Below are 7925 nucleotides of genomic sequence, written 5' to 3'. Positions count from 1 at the left end.
ATTTTGAGTTTATTTTTGTGTATGGTGTTAGAAAGTGTTCTAGTTTCATTCTTTTACAAGTGGTTGACCAGTTTTCCCAGCACCACTTGTTAAAGAGATTGTCTTTTTTCCATTGTATATCCTTGCCTCCTTTGTCAAAGATAAGGTGTCCAGAGGTTCGTGAATTTATCTCTGGGCTTTCCATTCTGTTCCACTGATCTATATTTCTGTCTTTGTGCCAGTACCATACTGTCTTGATGACTGTGGCTTTGTAGTAGAGTCTGAAGTCAGGCAGGTTGATTCCTCCAGTTCCATTCTTCCTTCTCAAGATTACTTTGGCTATTCGAGGTTTTTTGTATTTCCATAAAAATTGTGAAATTATTTGTTCTAGTTCTGTGAAAAATACCGTTGGTAGTGAAGCTTGTTTTTGCCCTGGGGACACGTGTTGAACCAGGTGAAAGTGAGAACCAACTTTATATATCCTGAGAACAGGGCGTCAGAGGACACAGTTCAGGATCTGCTCGAGATGAGAAGTTGGTTCTGAAGTTAGGAGTACAGGGGGGCACACCCTCTTGTGAGACAGGACTTGAAATCAATGCTCCCCTCCCGAGATTGAGAGGGAAGACGTCTGTCTTGGACTGTGGAGCTGGGTGAGAGGGAAAATGAAGCTTCCTCTGAGAACCTGTAGACAATGAGGGTTTGTAGCCCAAATTCAGGCAGCCTGGGCGCCCAAAGAGTTTCAAGCTGAGACCCAGACTGGTGGTGACTCCACGTACCTACAGAACAGAATAAACACACTCTCCAGAGGAAACCGTTTCATCCCAGGCTTTTAAACACTTTCCATATCTCCATGGAAAATGAGGAACTTCAATGTAAAAATCACTAGACAGACAAGAAAATGAGAAGGGGAGGGAGAAAGCAAAATCAGGTACTGCATAATCAGCCTTTCAACAATGTCAGAGATCAGTATTATACAAAAAATGCACAAAATTGTGTTTAATATATTTAAGATATAAGAGGAAGTTTGGAATGAGTGGGAAGAAAGTAGGTTGGAAAATGAACTCTTAGGAATGTAAATGATATATTAGAATTGGAGTTAAAAACTCAATGGACTGACTTAATAACTGTTTACAAAAAGTTTAAGAAAGAATTAGTGTCAGAAAAAGAATACACACACATAGACACACAAGCACACACACATGTGTTAGGTGTACATCAAAGTTATTCAGTTATATATAACTGAATGTATACCTGAAACATTGTAAATCAACTACTACATACTTCAATAAAAAAGAATTAGTGATTGAAGATAAAAATAAGGAATTACTGATAATTAGCTTAGAGACAAAGATACAGAAAATATGAACCAGAGTGCAAGAGACCTGAAAGATAAAGAAAGAAGCCCAAATGTAGTCTAATCACAACTGCAAAAAGAAGGAAAAGAAGAAGGGGAGCTCCATGTGGTCCAGTGGCTAGGATTCCATGCTTCCAGTTCAGGGGGCCGGGGTTTGATCCCTGGTCAGGGAACTAGATCTCATGTGCAGCAGCTAAGAGTTTGCATGACTCGACAAAGATCAAAGATTCTGTATGCCACAGCTAAGACCTGGCACAGCTAAATAAGTAAGCAAATATTTTAAAAAAAAAAAGAAAAAGAAAGAAGAGAAGAAGAAAAGAAAAGACAAGAGAGAGGGAGATGAAAGGACATGGGGGTGGGGGAATGGGGCAAGGCCAGTAGTGTGAAGGGGCAACAGTTGAGAACTTTCCAGAATTGAGGAGAGAGCAATTCCCAGAAGCAAATCGAAGTAAAACATAACACAATGAAACTTCAGGGCACCAAAACCAAAAGATTCTAGAAGAAGGTTTTCTTTGATGAGAAAAGATAGATAATACATAAAGGGCTTCCCTGGTGGCTCAGTGGTAAAGAATCTGCCTGCAGTGTGGGAGACCTGGTTTGGGAAAAACTCCTGGAGAAGGGAATGGTACCCGCTCCAGCATTCTTGCCTGGAGAATTCCATGGACGGAGGAGCCTGGTGGGCTACAATTCAAGGAGTGGCAGAGTTGGACATGACTGAGTGGCTAACACACACACGCGCAAAGGAGATACATGCTGGCAGTTGACTTCTGAGCAGAGACAATAGAAGTCAGAAGACAGTGGGATGGTATCTTAAATGTGAAAAAAAAATCAAACTGGGATTCTAAGTGAAAATATCTTTTAGCAATTGAGATTAAATGCAGTTTTTATTTAAGACAAACAAAACCAGAAAAATTGCCACCAATAAACCTTCACTAAAAGAAGTCTAAAGGATATATACATGTTAAGCAGATGGAAAATGATTCCATGAAGTGTATGAGCGGCATGAAGGAAGGGAGATCCAAGAAAGTGGTAAAATGTGGGTTAAAAATGGTGTTTTTAAAAAATTTATTTATTTATTTTTTTCGCTGCACTGGATCTTTGTTTCTGCACAGGATTTTTTTTGTTTTTTTTCTAGTTGTGGCAAGCAGGGCAACGTCTAGTTGCGGCACATGGACTTCTCATTGGTGACTTTTCTTGCTGTGGAGTGCGGGCTCCAGGGCATGCAGGCTTCAGTAGTGGCAGCACGAGGCTCAGTAGTTGAGTTCAATCCCTGGGTTGGGAGGATCCCTTGGAGAAGGGAATGGCTACCCATTCCAGTATTCTTGCCTGGAGAATTCCATGGACAGAGGAGCCTGGCAGGCTACAGTCCATGTGGCTGCAAAGAGCTGGACATGAATGAACTACTAACACTTTCACATTAGCTGAATGAGTTGAAGAAAACAAGTTTGAGGAAAAACTCTGTAGTTCTGTCATATATTAGCTAGGAATAAAAATAGTGCTCTTAGGGTTTCTGTGAGTAATAAATTAGACAATGCATATAAGACACTAATCACAGGGCTTGGCACATGGTTGAAATTTTGATTTCATTTTGAATCTCAGCTTCTCAAAGATGGAAATTATACGTGGTTTAAGAGGATGAATGGGGGTCAATCACTTATGAATGTTAATAACAAAAGCTACCATAAATTGAACATCTACTATATACTAGGCACTATGCCATGAGTTTTGTATATATTTTCTTTTTGAATCTTTATAGTATCCTTGTGGTCAGTAGCATACTTAGAGTAGTTAACACCCAAAGTCAATGATTTTTAACACTTCTTCTGTATAATAAAATGTTTAGTTATGATCACATAATAATCAGTGATAATTGTTTTCTTGGCTGCTATTTTGTTCTTAAAAACTAACAACCATAAAAAAAAACTTATCAATGTTAAGTACATTAAGAAAAATAATTTTATTTTTTATTTCTGACTGTGCTCGATCCTGGCTGTTGTGTGGGCTTTTCTCTAGTTGAGGAGAGAGGGGGCTACTCTCTAACTGTGGTCCATGGGCTTCTCATTGCCGTGGTTTCTCCTGTTGCAGAGCACAAGCTCTAGTGAGCACCGGCTTCAATAGTTGTGGTTCCTGAGCTCGAGAGCACAGACTCAACAGCTGTGATGCAAGGGCTTAGTTGCCCCGTAGCATGTGGGATCGTCCCAGACCAGGGATCAAACCTGTGTCTCCTGCATTGGCGGGCGGATTCTTCACCATTGAGCCAGCAGGAAAGCCCGATGTTAAGTACATTTAAATTCAGTAAAACCTTTTATTCATGAGCTAAAATATGCTCATGTCAAAGACACCAATCTCTCAGTTTGCGAGCTTGAATAATTCCCACCATTATGAACTTACTTTCCAAATGAACACATGGAACTGAGTTTATGTGTCGTGGGTGCAAACCATTTAACTGGAAGTTCTTTGCATTAACTTCCTTGTAGGATACAATATTTAATAAAGAGTACATTATAAAATGTGCTAATTTTTAAACTTGCCTACGTATTATTAAAGCTCAAATGTGATAGTAGCAATTATTTAGAACTAGGATCACCAAAAGGTTTCCCCCCTCCAGGAGGAGTATTTTATTACTAGCATTATTTAGAATGGCCAATGCATGGTATTAATAAACAGCAGAGTAATGCCTACTTAGCTTTATTATTGTTTTCAAATTATGTATAGACAATTGTCTGCACCCAGAGTGGACTACTCTCATGGGGCCACACTTGGTACTATGATATGCCACTGACATAGTATTTCCTTTGAAAATTTTCATCTTGGTTGGGACTCTCATTTTTGAATTTCAAATTTATTCTGTCTTCATGCTTCATTCAAAACTTTCAATTTAATATCTATCTTTCTATACCTATCTATCCATCTAAAACGTATGTGAATGTGTGTATACACACACAGCACTTACATGCATAATAAATAGCCCATTCTAAAATGTACTATCGTGCTATATGATTTTTTTTTTTTGTTATTTTCCCTTAAGGTGTCTTGAGGAGATTTTCAAATTAGTACATGTAGGGAAAGCTACCTCATTAAAAAATGGTTACTTGGCATTTTATAGAGTGGAGGCACCATCATTTTTAAAGTAACTTTAAAAATTGAGATGTAACATACATAGAAAAATATACACAGACCACAACTGTATAATTTAATGAATTTCTTAAAAGCCAACCTATTTGTATAACCACCACATATATCAAGCAATAGAAAATTATCAACACCCCAGAAGCCATTGTTTCCTTCAAATGTACCCTCTATCCTGACTTCTATCACTGTGGTTTAATTGCTTGTTTATTTTTGAGCTTTATGGGAATGGACTCATATAGCATGTAAAAATTTGTATCTGGTTTCATGAGATTCATCCTCTTGTTGCATATTTCAATGGTTCCTTTATCAATATTTGCTCATTGATCTGTCGTTTCTGTTGTATGACCATACTAAGATTTATTTATCCTTTCTGCCACTGATAGACGTTTGGGTTGTTTATCAGGGGGAAAGCGTTTACTCTTTCATCATGATGTATGATGTTGTTGTTGTTTAGTTCCTAAGTCATGCCTGATTCTTTTGTGACCCCATGGATTGTCGCCCATAGATTCTTTACCACTGAGCCACCAGGAAAGTCCAAGTATGATGTTAGCTATAGTTTTCTTTTTTTTTTTTTGTAGATACCCTTTTGCAGGATGAGGCAATTTCCTTCTATTTGCTGAGTTTTTAATCAAGAATGAGTGCTGAAATTTTTCAAATGCTTTCTGTGCATCAATTTAGATAATTATGTCAGTTTTTTCTTTATTCTATTAATATGGTAACTTACACTGATTGATTTTCAAATCTTAAATTGTTTCATTTCTAGAATAAACTCTAATTGGTTATGATGTATTATCATTTTTATATATTGCTAGAATTGATTGCTAATATTTATCAAGGATTTTGTGTATTTTTGTAAGGGATTTGGTTTAAAACTTCCTTTTCTTTTTTTAACAGTTTAGTTAGTTCATTTATTTTTGGCTGTGCTGGGTCTTCGTTGCTGCGAGGGGGCTTGCTCTAGAGAAAGAGAGGGGGCCGCGCTCTAGCTGTGGGGTGCCGGCTTCTCACGGCGGTGGTTTCTCTTGTTGCAGAACATCTGTTCTAGGGCAAGCGGGCTTCAAATGCCCTACATGTGGACTCACAGTGGCTCCTGGGCTCTAGAGCGCAGGCTCTAGAGTTGGGGCGCACGTGTATTAACAGTTGGGGTGCACGGGTTTAGTTGCTCCTTCCCTGATCAGGGATCGAACCCATGTCTCCTGCATTGGCAGGTGGATTCTTTGCTCCTGAGCCTCCAGCGGCGGCTTTCCTTTCTCTAGTCCTATCAGTTTTTGTTTTCTATTTTGAAGCCCCAATTTTGAACGCACACATGTTCATAATTTTTACATCTTTCTGCTTGATTGATTCTTTTATCATTATGAATTTCACTTCAGTACGGCTTCTTTTCGTAAGGCCTATTTTGTATAATAATAATAGAGCCACTCCAAATTTCTTGTGCTCACTATATGCATGGTACCTTTTACGCCATGACTTTACTTTCAAACTATCTTTGCACTTAAAGTACATATATTGCAGACAGCATTTAGCTGGATTTTGCATTTTGATCTAGTCTGACAATCTTTGACTTTTGATTTTAGTGTGTGACTCATTTTTAAAAAAAACTGATTACTGATTTGGTAGGGGTTAGGTCTATGATTTTGATATTTGTTTTCTGTGTATTTCTTCTTTGTTGTTGTTCTGTTTCTCTCTTTCTGTGTTAACCAAATTTTCTTATGTTTTATTTAAATTCATCTTTATAGCTATATATATTAACATTGTTTTTAATGGTTGTCCTAGAGATTACATTAGGCATCTTTATCTGCTTAGGATTTGTATTTCTATACAAATTTCAGGTAAAGTAGAAGAACCTTGGGACAATGGTTTCCTTTAATGCTATCACATATATTACATCTGTATTCATTATAAACTTAATAATACAGTGTTGTTGTCTTGCTTTAAGCAATTATATGCCTTTTAAAGACATTAAGACAAGAAATAAATGCATCCTAAAATTTACCCACATGATGGCTTTTTCTGGTGCATTTTATTCTTTATTTTTTCCTATAGATATAAATTATCATCTGGTGTCATTTCCCTTCAGGTTCCTTTAGCATTTCCCTTCAGGTTCATTTAGCATTAGTAATGTTGAACTCTTTCTTTCTCTTTTTTTGACTTCTTTGCTTTCATTAAAAAAATATACACATATATTTACATATGTTTTTGGTTACGTCAGGTCTTAGCTGCAGCATGCGAATCTTTAGTTGTAGCGGTGAACTCTTAGTTGCTACATGTGGGGTCTAGTTCCCCGACTGGGAATGGAACCCAGGCCCCCAGCATTGGCAGTGCGGAGTCTTAGCCCCTGGACCACCAGGGAAGTCCTTGCTTTCATTCTGAAAGAGCAGTTTTTTTTTTAGTTGGTAGTTTTATTTTTCTTTGTGTACTTTGAAAATGTAATTTTAATACATTCTGATCATCACTGCTTCTGATAAAAAGGCATTATTTAATCGTATTCTTTTTCCTTTCTATGTAAGTTATCATTTTTCTTGACAGCTTTCAATAATTTCTGTCTTGACTTTTAGCCTTTTCATTATGAGGTTCTTGGGTGTCATTTTCTTTGTATTTATCCTGCTTAGAGTTTGTTTAGCTTCTCTCTTTGTAACTTAACATTTTCCACCAAATATAGGAAATTTTAGACCATTCAGTTCAGCTCAGTTGCTCAGTCGTGTCAGACTCTTTGTGACCCCGTGAACCGCAGCACGCCAGGCCTCCCTGTCCATCACCAACTCCCGGAGTCCACCCAAACCCATGTCCATTGAGTCGATGACGCCATCCAACCATCTCATCCTCTGTCGTCCCCTTTTCCTCCTGCCCTCAATCTTTCCCAGCATCAGGGTCTTTTCAAATGAGTCAGCTCTTCGTGTCAGGTGGCCAAAGCATTGGAGTTTCAGCTTCAACATCAGTCCCTCCAGTGAACACCCAGGACTGATCCCTTTAGGATGGACTGGTTGGATCTCGTTGCAGTCCAAGGGACTTTCAAGAGTCTTCTCCAACACCACAGTTCAAAAGCATCAATTCTTCGGTGCTCAGCTTTCTTTATAGTCCAACTCTCACATCCATACATGACCACTGGAAAAACCATAGCCTTGACTAGACAGACCTTTGTTGACAAAGTAATGTTTCTGCTTTTTAATATGCTGTCTAGATTGGTCATAACTTTCCTTCCAAGGAGTAAGCGTATTTTAATTTCATGGCTACAATCACCATCTGCAGTAAATTTGGAGCCCCCCAAAATATAGTCAGCCACTGTTTCCACTGTTTCCCAGTCTATTTGCCATGAAGTGATGGGACCAGATGCCATGATCTTAGTTTTCTGAATGTTGAGCTTTAAACTAACTTTTTCACTCTCCTCTTTCATTTTCATCAAGAGGTGCTTTAGTTCCTCTTCACTTTCTGCCATAAGGGTGGTGTCATCTGCATATCTGAGGTT

At 38.2% G+C, this 7925-nt stretch overlaps 1 non-coding gene across 1 annotated transcript; it reads right to left on the bottom strand.

Moving 5' to 3' along the window:
- Positions 1–6739: 6739 nt before the first annotated feature.
- Positions 6740–6812, bottom strand: TRNAG-GCC (transfer RNA glycine (anticodon GCC)). Its single transcript has one exon. It is a non-coding gene; the product is annotated as a tRNA-Gly (tRNA).
- Positions 6813–7925: the final 1113 nt, after the last annotated feature.

This window comes from Muntiacus reevesi, chromosome 15 (assembly GCF_963930625.1).
Source record: "Muntiacus reevesi chromosome 15, mMunRee1.1, whole genome shotgun sequence".
NCBI classification, from domain to species: domain Eukaryota; kingdom Metazoa; phylum Chordata; class Mammalia; order Artiodactyla; family Cervidae; genus Muntiacus; species Muntiacus reevesi.
This window is presented reverse-complemented; position numbering and strand designations above follow the sequence as displayed.